Below are 12857 nucleotides of genomic sequence, written 5' to 3' on the forward strand. Positions count from 1 at the left end.
TTGAAGAAGCTTTTATGCTTTGAGTTTGTGGCTTCGCCATGTTTGAATTCTTGAGGTTAATTTGATTCCTTTTCTTGAACTTTATCTTCTTCTGAATTTGAAACTTATTTCCTCAATGGTTCTCCTCTCCATAAGGAATTTTGAGGAGATTCTTCCTTTTCCTTGTTTTGAGAAATGATCCTTGTTTATAAGGACACTTGTACTTGTGCCATGCTTGGCGCTTGATTTTCAAGGTGTTTGTTGTCATCCAATTTGTGGAAATGACTGCTTCTTTTAACTTGCTTTTTTCAAAATGTGAGCAGCCGCTTGGTCTTTGTCCTTATAGCTGAAATGATTTGTCATCTACCCTTGATGGGCTTGAATTTAACGGGGAGCTTGCAGTTGACCCATTTTTGACAACTTGATTTCCTGTAGCTTTGTCCTTGATTTCTTTCTTTTGTGCAGAAGTTCCTTTTGACCCATTTTTTTTCTTTTGCTTGTTTGCTTCCTTTTGACCAGGGGTTCCTTTTGTCCCGTTTTTCCTTTTGCTTGCTTAGAAGCGGCCTCTCCATAAAGAATTTCGAGGCAACTTGATTCTGAGATTACTTGAGTAGTGTATGGATAGCATTGTGACTTCGTGCAGACCCAACCCAATTCCAAACATAACTTCTTTATTCTGTCGCTTTTAAGCTCAAAATTCAGACACCTCTCTGTCGGAGCATCTTCCATTCTTGGGTTTTCGGAGAAACCATTCTAGCCCTAACCCCTTCAATCGACTTTGCCTCGGTACTGTTTGAAGTCTTGCGTACCCTTTGCTAGATCCTTTCCATGATTACCCTTCAAAACTTCCCCTTTGATGGTGCTTCTTAGGATGCCCCCAGCGTTGATTGATGCAGAGCAAATGAATGCATTTTTCTTTGCCAATTTTTATTATCTCTTTTTTATCATCATTTTTTTTAATTTTTTTATTATTTTTCTTCGATTTTTTTTTGTGCTTTCACAGGAAAGGATAGGGAAAGAGTATAAACATGATTGAAACGTAAACTAATCCCTTTTTATTGATAAGACAAAATTTGTGTACAAAAGACAATTAGATTTACAAATTTGAATTGAATGAAAAGAAAAAAAAACTAGACCCTAAAAGATAGACTCTAGGTGGACTGTGATGGACTAGGATTGGATTGACTGTAGTGACTTTATTCTTCTCGATGCTTAAATCGATCAGACAAGTTGTTGTTGGTCTTGAACAATTCCTTTGTTCTTTTGGAGGTTTGATCTCAACCTTCTCAGACACAAACTTCATTCATTCCTAAGAAAAAAGTTCGAAAGGATCGAACGATTCTTGTTCAGCAATTTTTTTTTGCATTAATCCCATGGTTAGGCAAGGGATTGGTTGATGTTCAGCTTGCTCTTGGGGATGATAGACCCATTGTCAACCAGGTCTTGTAGACGGTTTTTCAAAGTCCAGCATGATTCGGTCTTATGCCCATGTCCTTGATGGTACTCACAGTATTCATTGGCTTTGAAATTTCGGGGCAGGGGGTTTGGTAATGGCCTTGCTTCTAAGGGCTTCAGTAAATTTGCTTTCACTACTTCTCGGAACACTAAAAGGATTGGCATGCGGAGATCAGTATATTGCCTCCTTGGCTGATTGTTTCCCAAATTCCCAACACGTAAAGGATTCGTGGGGATTATACTGGCTATTTCATTTGTCTCACTGGACCCAGCATGATTCTGCTTCTTGTATGGGTCTTCTTTGAGTTGACCCAACTGGATTAAGTCTTCCACCTTAGTTGCAGTTGCAATGAGCGATTGAAACGTAGGCAAGTACTGTGTTTGAAGCTGTGACTGGTAGACAGGCCGTAAATTCTTGATTATTATGTCAACTTGTTCCTGTTCAGAGGGTCGGTTGATCATTTGAGTAGCTTTGGCTCTCCACCTCGAAAGGAACGAGGAGAAGGGCTCATTGTTCTTTTGTTTAGTGGTTTCCAGTTCCCTCCGGGTCACATCCACTTCGATATTATAATGGTACTGCGTGTTGAAAGCATTGCATATGTCCTCCCAATTCTTCATTTTGGGACGATCTAAGCTTACAAACCATCTTAATGTAGCACCAGTCAAAGATTGCTGAAACAACTGAGCAAGGACCTCGCTGTTCAGGCCAAACGGGTTGAGGGCACCCACATACATTTTCAGGTGCATTTTGGGACAAGTGGTTCCGTCAAACTTGTCCATGTTAGGCATCTTGAATTTTGTAGGTAATCTTGCTTCGAGGAACAAGGACAAGGAGTCCATGTCCACCACTTCCTTGTGTGTCTTGAGGGCAGTAATAGACCTTTCCAACAATTCCAGCTTCTCTCTCATTTTCTGAGCTTCCAGCTCAGAAGCAGTTCCAGAGGGCATGTCATCCAGGGCAGGGTTTGAGGACGTCGGTGCAGCACCGGGTCCCTGATTGGAGGCAGCAGGATCATTTCCCCCAGCTGAAGCCCCATTTCCATTACCACTACCTAGTTCAGCTATTAGGGTGGCTCTCTGGGCAGCTAATGCCTCATTCATTCTAGTCTCTATTCTGGCTTCGAGTTGTTCCTTTGGTTTTTGGATGTCAGACACTGATGCCATTGGTGCAATCGGGGTTGCTGGACTTGTGGGTGGGAGCTCAGTCGGTGTTTCGGGTACAGGTGGTCTTTGGAGGGGTACCTGTGAAAGGACATAGTCAAAACGATTAGACTATCCTATATAAGGTGTTTTCATGGGGTATGTGAGATAGTGTGAGGTAGGGTAGTGTATGGGTAAGGTATTTGGACTTGACCCTTGTGATGTGGGGTGGTATGGCCAAACAATGTAGGGTAATGTTGGTATAGGGAAGAATGACTTGACCCTGTGAGATGGGACGGTTTGACCCTGTGTGGTAGAGTAATGTTGGTATGCTAGGACACCTAGGATAGGACCCAATGGGATGTGATTTGTAAGGTAGAGTGCTTAGGGCTAGACACCTCGACTTTTCGAAAGGCCCTAAGTTCTCAAAGAAAAAAAACAATTTTTTTTTGGGCCTTAGGGGCCAAAATGTGAATTTTTGGGCCTAAGGACCAAAATGTAATTTTCCAGGTCTCAGGGACCAAAATGTGATTTTTCATGTCCCAGGGACCAAAATGTGATTTTTTAGGTCCCAAGGACCAAAATGTGATTTTCCAGCTTTGAAATGGAATGTTTTTTTTTTTAAGATTCTCTTTTTTATCATTTTCCAGACTCCTTTTTTTTTGTGAAGTATGGGATGAATGCGTGAATGCGCACAACATCACAACATAATTCATTTTTAATGGAATGATTCAGCATCATTGGATGCATACAGCCCTAAAGGATAGGTTCTATAGGCTATGACACAAATAGAGGATTGGCTTATTAAGGGACCCTTGAACCTTGAGCATGGATATACCTAACCACATGTGAAACAAGGAGTTTCGCGTGGGTCCGACAGTACGCATACTCATGGGCCACCCCCAAAAGGATTAGGGATGGTTTGCAATAACAGGGAGGATGCTTTGGCTGTCCGTCGACATAATCAAGGAGACCTGCCGATCATCGCTACTTGCTATCCAGACTCAGAAGTTTGAACAGAAGAAAAGAAATTCATTTGAAATTCATTTTTTTATGCAATGGAGAAAAAGATTCTCAACCGTGCAAATAAATCAACAAATTTAAATGATTTAAAGTAAATTTCAATTAAGTCCAAACTTTCCTTATTAAGCATTCTTAAAGAAAGAATACTTAATCCTTGCTAGGGTACCCTGCAAAACAAAGCATAGTAAAATAATACCCTAAAGAATGGCAGGTTAGTTTACACAACAATTGTAGTCCACTTTATGTAAAACGATTACATAATTCCCCAGCGGAGTCGCCAAACTGTGAACCCCTCCCCCGAATGCATAGGCATAGAAATGCATGTGACTAAGGACAGAAATGCACGTGAATGTATGAGTCGCCACCTTGTTTAATTATTTTCGGGTAAACTAGGAAAAACCCTAAATTGACTCCAATTTTAATTAACCTAATTACTAGACTAATTATCCCAATGTCTAAGGCATGGTGTGCAAACCCGAGTTGGATCCCGAGACCATGTCATGTTGAAAAACTAACCAAAGAATGAATGCTTTGCAGGGTGAACGAAATAATTGGACCAATTAAAATGTTTATGTGATTTTGACTTGCCGCTCGGGGTTAAATCCCAAACGTGCCTACGTACTTCCGTTCGAATGGAAGATCAAAGCCAACGTAATTCAATAGGCCTTTTTGAAGGGCTTTGAAGGGGTATGTTAATTGTAACATCCTAGTGAGTTGAGTTGAGTCATTTCATAGAGGTAAGTTGAGTTGGGTTGAATCAAACCTTGTTGGGGTAGAATGAGAGTATAAGTGGACTTATGTGAATGTAAAGTTAGGACTTGCTTGCATTAAAACATACAGCTTGGGTATGAAGTTGTAGCCTTTGTACACTTGAGGTACCAATTAGATATGTTACACAGCCAACTCACTTCTTCTAGAGACTACCCGTTCTTATCAGTTCACTTTCCTATTTTCATGTTTATCATTCTCTTCTTACTTGTCCCGCCCATTTTCTTTCCATTGTCAACATAGTTAAGCATTAAGTCAACTGCAAGTAAGTAAAATTCCTTGAAGTGTGATGTTATTTCCTATTTCATTGAGTTATATTGGAGATGAGTTATGAGAATTCTTGTGTATAGGAGAAGAAAGTTCAAAAGTTGCAGAAAAGAGAAGCTAAAACAGAGTCCCAGCTTTTTGAAACCAAGGTTTGATATCTCTTGTTATTTCCCATGTTCTTTGCATGAAAACTTGTATGGAGTGTTGTTCATGAGAATTCTTGTTGAGTATTGTTGAATGAAAGAAGTGGGAAGGAGATGAAAACAGGGGATAAATATATGAAGTGGAAACAGAGTTTGCTGGAAATTTTACCAGCAACTTTATCTTGATTTTGACCCCATTTAATGATGGAACTAGGAATTGTCATACAAGAGTTATTTGTTCCTTTATGTGTTATCTTTACGTGGGCTTTTGAATCATTCAATTTGGAGTTGTATATTGAGAGTTATGGCCAAAAGAACACAGACTACACAATCTGGAAACACGTCGCGCGCTCGCGCGGTCTGGAAAGCAAGTCGCGCTCGCGACTTTCACATGCGCGGTCGCGACTTTGGCCAGAAGCTCTCTGACTCTCAGTGTGCGCATCTCGCGCTCGCGAATCACACAAGCGCGCTCGCGACTTCATCTCGCGCTCGCGACTTGTGCTGCGCGGTCGCGACTTCAGCCAGAAACACACTGACTCTCAGGATGCACAAGTCGCGCTCGCGACTTTCACATGCACGGTCGCAACTTGAGCCAGAAAGCCCTCTGACTCTCAAATGCATTTCTCGCGCTCGCGAGGTTTGAAGACGCGCTCGCGACTTCTCTCTGGGAAGCATCTCGCGCTCGCGACTTGGAATGTCACGCTCGCGACTGATGCTTTGACACTCTTTTGCCTTTCATTTGCTATGTAATTACATTCCTTTGCTCAACATGCATGCATCCAATCATTTTTCAACAAAAATACAACATAAGAACATGGATGAAAACAACATACAAGCATTCATATGATGTGAAATCAAATCAACATGATGAACTATGAAGTTATGCAACCATTTATGTATTATGGTGTTATATTATTGACATGTACATAATAAGCTCCATTGAGGTTAGGGAGAAACCATGTAGATAAGGCTATGTCGCGACATAGAATAGCAGATCTGCGCCCCATACAGTTTGGAACTCCGGCTACAGGCCGTTGAGTGGATATGATTAAACCGTGCGGTGCAAATCCGGTTAGGGGCACCAAAGCGGACAGTATCTCACTAGGTCATACAGTGGCATAGGCGAATCCGGTTCGGGGCCTATAGCCTACAGTATTCATACAGTTTATCTTATCACTTCGGTTTCACTATAACCTTATGGAGCCATACAGATATCTTGACATAACATTGCATGAATCATACAGTATACTATACAGCAAGAAAGATCATCAAGTGAAACATGACAGTATCATGATATGTGTGCTTACATTCCATATGCGAGTAAATGTGTATTTATTTCCACATATGTATGTGCTTATATGTTTCTTCATTCATTATGATATTCACTGAGTTTAATCAAAGTTGCAGAGTTCATACAGCATAAAGAACATTAGGTAAGATCATGAAAGTATAATGTTATATATGCTCACAAGTTTATTTATTTAATTCTTAAGAAGCCATACAGTCATGAGTTGTTATTAATCATAATTTATATGATGTGACTAAAAGGGCATAAGTCATACAGCATAATGAATAGCAAGTAAGACAATGAACATATACTGTTATGTATTCTTACATATTTATTGATTTCATGCAGACAACACAATGAACAGCAGGTAAGACCATGATAGTATCATAATGTGTAATATACGGTTCATGTAAAGGAGTTATGAGAGAAGTAGATTAATTATGTTTATGAGTTAGAAGTTTATTCGTTGCTACAAAGAGACATTCATGTTAAAATTTATTGATTCTATGAGTATCAATGCTTTATGAAATTGGTATTTGAAGTTAGTTGCCATCGCACTTTGTTTAGTATGTGAATTATGAGCACCACTAAGTTTTATACTCAGCGCGTCGATTTTCATCACGCGCAGGTTGAAGATCGTGGTTGCTACTTGAAGACTTGAGGAGTCCTATCAAAGCAGAAGTGCTTAATTTGGTCATAATAGATTGAGAGATGTATAATTAAGAATTATGGCATGTATTAAGATTTATGGCATGTATAATTCTTTTATTGTTAGAGCTTATGTGATTGTAAATATAAGTGAAACATGTAATTATTTTGGTGTAAGTAGTTGGAGATAAGAATAATATTTATGAAATGATTGAAGATGAAATAGTTTACTATAGTTGGTATGATTAGGTCATGAAAACTTGATATAGATTCTGAATGAAATTAATTGCTAGATATTAAATGCTTTTGAGGATTTATATAATTATGTAAAGATATTTATATAAAGGGTTATTGTGTTATGATGATTCTTGGAGTTGTTGGAAGTTTAGAGTGTAACTGGGAGTGTTTATATTCTTATTCTACATACAGTATGATATCAGCATGACAGGATATAAGTTCAACCAGATTGTAGCGTCTCAGCTCGGTTCATTCGGGTTAACGGGTGGACCGGGAAGGGGTGTTACACTTAATGCATGAGTGTGTGTGTGCTTTGTGCATTTTGTTTAGGCATTTTGCCAAAGAATTGATTGTTTTAGGCATTTGTTGCCAAAAGTGTTGATTTAAGGCTTTTATTGCCAAAAATTGATGTTTGGGCTTATTATTGCCAAAAGATGTTTGATTTAAGGCTTTTAGCCAAAATGAGTTGATTTAGGCAATTTGTTTGCCAAAAGATTGGTTTATTTAAAGGCTTTTAGCTAAAAATGTGTAGATTTGAAGGCTTCTAGCCAAAAGTGTTGATTTAGGCAATTTATTTGCCAAAAGATATTGATTGGGCGATTGTCGCCAAAATTGATTGATTTACGGCAATTTATTTGCCAAAAGATTGATTAATTCAAGGCGTCTTGCCAAAAATTGATGTGTAATTTAGGCAATTCGTTGCCAAAATGATTGATTAAACTATAGGCAATTTGTTGCCGAAAACGTGATTGATTAAGGCTTTTAGCCACAATTATTGATTAATTGGACTTAAGCCGGACTGTTCGAAATAAAGGCAATTAAACCGTAGTTATTAATTAACTAGGCTTTTTAGCCAATATTGTCGGATTTAGCATTAATACCACGATTATTAATTAACCGGGTATTTAAGCTAAATCATATTTGATTGAGGCAGTTTATTTTGCCTAATTGATGACATGAATGCGTTTATGCAGTTGTAGAGTTATTAGGAGTAGAAGAGAAATATGCATGAAGTGCTAAAATTAAATGAGCAGAGTTTTGTTTATTTACCTGAGTTAACCGGCGACCGCTTCTTAGCTTCAGCTTGAAAAACTCCGGATTAAGCTCCTCGTTTGGGGAATATTAATTTAGAATTAATTTAATTTAAGTGGCCAAATATCAAAGCAAGAAAGCAATAAAAGCTAAATTAAAAATGCAGAAAAGCAGTAAAAGAATCGCAAGGAGCGTCCGTCAACACAGACTGAGTGCCGGGGACGATATTTATAGGCAAAATCAGACTGTTTCGGCGGCTAGGGCCGCTGGGTCCGGCGGCCGGGGCCGCCTGAGGCCGGCGGGTTTGCTAATTTTTCGTTCCGGAGGCTTTTTCGGGAGTTTCGGACCTCCAAAAAATATTCCGGGACCAGTTCCGCGATCCTCGTGACGTCCCGGACGTTTTAAGTACCATATTGGCATACTTCCGGTAAATTTCCAAAATGGCCTCCGGTCCGGCCGGACTATTTGCAGTCCAGGAAAACAAGCTTTTTGAGCCTCAAAATTTGAGTATTTACAGCTGTTGGGAAGTAGAATGGTTCCTGGAAGCCACAATAAGGAATTGTTTCTCCCGGTTTGCAGAAATGACCATTCAAAGTCAAAAGGTAAGGTCGCATCTGTATACTCTTCTTCTTTCTTCTCCTGGTTCTTTCAGCAAGGTCTTCATCAGTGGGCTCATAACCTAGCCCAAAGGTCCCTTGGTTCACCGGACACTCCCAAGCTTGCAGTGTGGGGTATGTCTTTCCGGACCTTGCCATAACCATTACCGGCAGGTAGGACATTTTCAGCATTAAAGGGACCATGCAGTTTATTTGCGTTGTCCCGAAATCAAAGAGAATTCGAGAGTTTGCAATTTTTCCCTCTATGCACTGTACTGTGTCATATTGAAACCCCGAGAGGGGCAGGTTGGCATTCTCAGGGCTGACCTCAAAGAGAGGCTGGCCCTTTGTCTTCTTCAGTTGGCTATAGTCATCCCCTTGAATAGTGATAACTTTGTCCTCGTAAGGAAACTTGACCTTTTGATGCAAAGAAGAGGGCACTGCCTTAGTATGATGTATCCATGGTCGTCCCAGGAGTAGGTTGAAACTAGTAGGCACATCAATTACTTGGAACGGGACCTCCATCATAGCTGGCCCAATTGCTAATTTCAATGTAGCAACCCCCAACACTTCCCTCCGGGTGCTGTCATAAGCTTTGACTATCTGGTCCGATGTACTGAAATCTGCTTCCTCCAACCGCAGACATCTAGCTATCCTTAGTGGGCAGACATTCAATGCTGACCCATTGTCAATGAGAACCATGGGCATAGTCTTTTCTCTAGTCTGAACAGTAACGTAGAGTGCAGCATTGTGATTGCTTCCTTCCTTGGGCAAGTCATCGTCGAAAAACCCAATGCTTTGCATCTTGGATGCTTGTGTAAGGGTGGATACCAGCACTTCAGGGCTAACCTCCACCGATGTTTGTAGCTGACTCATGGCCTTGCAAAGAGCTTGGCAATGAGGGAAAGATGATGCCAGAAGTTCCCAGATCGATACCCTAGCCTGGGTCTTTTTTAACTGCGAGAGTACCGGGTCTTCCTTTGGCTCAGCTGCCCTTTGGTAGGGCATATTTTGGACTTGGTCTAGAATTATTGGTTCATACTGTCTCCCACTCCTGGTCATTGCATCGACCTCTTCAGAGAAGTCATTCAGGTCCAGGACACAGATATCATTCATTTCTAGGAATAGTTCGAAAGGATCGACCAATTCCTGGTCAGCAACGATAGCATTTATCCCGTGATTTGGTAAAGGATTAGTGCTAATATTTGGCTTGCTCTTTGGAATGATTGAACCGTTATCCACCAGGTCTTGGATGCGGTTCTTAAGCATCCAGCATGCTTCAGTCTTGTGCCCGTTACCTTGATGGTACTCACAGTATTCATCAGCCCTATAGTTCCTCGGTAATGGGTTGGGTGGTGGCCGTGTTTCCAAAGGCTTAATGTAATTTGCCTTGACAGCCTCTCGGAATACAAAAAGGATTGGCATCCCGAGATCAGTGTAAGTCCTCCTCGATTGGCTGCCATTTCTCATATTCCCCACACGTAAAGGATTCGTGGGGGTGATACTTGCCACTTCGTGAATTTTGCTAGCTTGGCTAGGCTTCTTATACTTTGAGGTACCCGAGTCTTCTTTCAGTTGACCCATTTGGATTAAATCCTCTACCTTGGTTGCAGTAGCAATGAGCGACTGAAACGTTGGTAGGTACTGTAACACCCGCTGCCCGATCCTGAAAGACCCGACGGTGGATGCCACATTCGGTGCCAGAGGCACCGTCCTAACCTACATATAAATCAAACAATCATATTATGAATTAGAAGTGACTTAGTATTCACAAGTTTAGCAAGTAATAGTATTTTGTTTTGAAAATGATTTGGGAGAATCCTACAAAAAAACTGCAAGAGTTTCCCCTAAAAATAGAAGTTGCCAAACATATGAATACAAAGCACTCCCAAATTCAAACTCCAAACCCCATCAAACTCCAATAACAACACAATAGCACTTCTATAATTTCATAACTCCATAGTTCCTCAATAACATTATAATATTCATCACTTCAATACATTCATTTAAATATATCAAATTCTAATGTTATAACCATTAAATAAGTCCAAGTTTATCTCCCAATATATATACACCAAAATAATTTACAATAACATGTTTAAGTTATAAATTAAATAATACAGTCTCCAAAAATGTAATCGTTATACATGCCAAAATTTTTAGTTACATAAAATACTAATCAACTACCAAAAGATCTCTTCAGCTCTGATGCTACTCTTCAGGTCTTTAAGCAGCAAGCACAATCTCCAACCTGCGCGTGATAAAATCAACGCGCTGAGTATAAAACTCAGTGGTGCTCATAAAACACAACAAACAAATGTTGTGATGACAACATACTTAAAAACAATCATTTATATACATAAAATCATTAAATTTGAACATGCAGTACATATGCACACCAACACATCATGCTTTAGAAATTCATTTGATATCATAAATAAGTTGTGGTAAATTAAGAGTTATTAACATAATGTGATCTCATTTATTTCACTTCCTTAAAAATATTGTATAAGGGCTCACATACACTTAGGAGAAAAAGAAGCAGATAAGTTTTCATAGCTTATTCATAATGGCCTTAGGTCGCCAACCTTTTCATAACATATAGAGCGCGTCCGCCCTAATATAAGACACCCACGTGCCTAGCATATGATCATAGCTTCTTATCATAATGGCATCAAATGCCGAGCATGCTCATCATACATAATAAAATCAAATCATGCATCAAATCCACACCAAGTATATTAGAGCCCAAAAATATTTCTCATAAAATTCATTTTCTTTAGTCTTCTCATAATAAAAACTTAATTTAAACTTAAGTAATTCATAAAAATTCTCATACTTAAACAAAATGACTTAACATAGAAAAATTTCCAGCATAAAAATAACATGGACCTTTGCTGTGTTTTTAAAACATAACCGGAGCTATGGGTCTCCAAATTAAATGAAATTAGAGTCATTAGAAAGCTAAGACAAAATTCTACAAATGTTATGAAGGGATCACAGCCCAGATCAATATGGAAGATAACAAAACAAAGCTAGGAACACAGACTGACAGACAAGACCTGATTCAGCAGAACCAAGTCCATTGTTTCTTGAATTCCTACTAAACCCCACACTCAAATTAAACCAATCCAGAACGAGAGAATTCTCAAGAAATAGGGCAACAGCTTTTATGAAGAACTCAGAACCTAATCTTGTCATTATAGTGGTCAAAATGGGCACTCAATTCAGTGATGCATGTGGCCCGACACAAACAGAGTCAGTTTGGGTGTTTTAGCCATAAGTTGAGTTATATATCTCCAAATTGGACACAAGAGGATGGGTTGGAAAGCTAGGAGATTGACCTACAACTTTTATGAAGGACTCAGACATAGATGGAAATTAGAAAGGATTGCAAAATGGTCCTAAAGCTCACTCAAAATCACGTTTTTCCCAAATTCAGTTTACTTTAGCCATGAAAGGAACATGAACCACAAAGATACAAGGTAGCAATGTCTACCACAACATAAATACTCATCAAACATCATCCAAGAGCATGTAATGGCAACCAAAATTCAACAAACCAATCATTTCATACAAAATCTCAAAATATACACATAATAGCATAAAGGCACAAAATCAAAATTTGAGTAAGGTAAGTGTGTTTATGAACACTAACCTTCAAAACAAGCTTTAACAAGTTTTAATCAAAGCTTCTCAAGCTTTGGTCTTGCCTTTATCCTTATTAGAAGGCTCTCCACCCTCTACATGGAAGAAACTCAAAATCAAACAAAGAAAACAAATAAAAGAAGTAATTGGAGCATGATTAAGCATGTATATGTTAAAAGACAACTCTAAACCCAAAAATAATGAGATTATCATAAAATCACTTACTTGACCCAAGTAGGAAAATCACCAAATTCCTTGAAATTAGTCACCAAAGATTACTTCCCTAGCTTCACTCTCTAAGATTTATGACTTAAATCAAGTTGGATGGGTGTTTACTAAGTAGGAATTGAAGAAAATGAAGAAGAAGAAGAAGAAGAAGGAGGAGGAGGAAGAGAAACGTGGATGTAGAAGAAGATGGCAAAATTTGGTGGTCAATAATTGATAGTTGCTTTACTAAAGCAACTAAGGGGGTATTTTGGTCTTTTCTTCAAATAGGAGGGTGTTTTGGTCTTTTCTCCAAATATTCTCCAATTAAATTCCTTCAAAATATTATTTATCTCCACAAAACTCTCTAATTTATTCCATAAAAATAATTTCTCAAATTCCCTCCATAAAAATAATTTGCTCAAATTT

Source organism: Jatropha curcas, chromosome 10 (genome assembly GCF_041381405.1).
Source record: "Jatropha curcas cultivar XTBG-Jc1 chromosome 10, XTBG_Jcur_1.0, whole genome shotgun sequence".
Classification (NCBI taxonomy): domain Eukaryota; kingdom Viridiplantae; phylum Streptophyta; class Magnoliopsida; order Malpighiales; family Euphorbiaceae; genus Jatropha; species Jatropha curcas.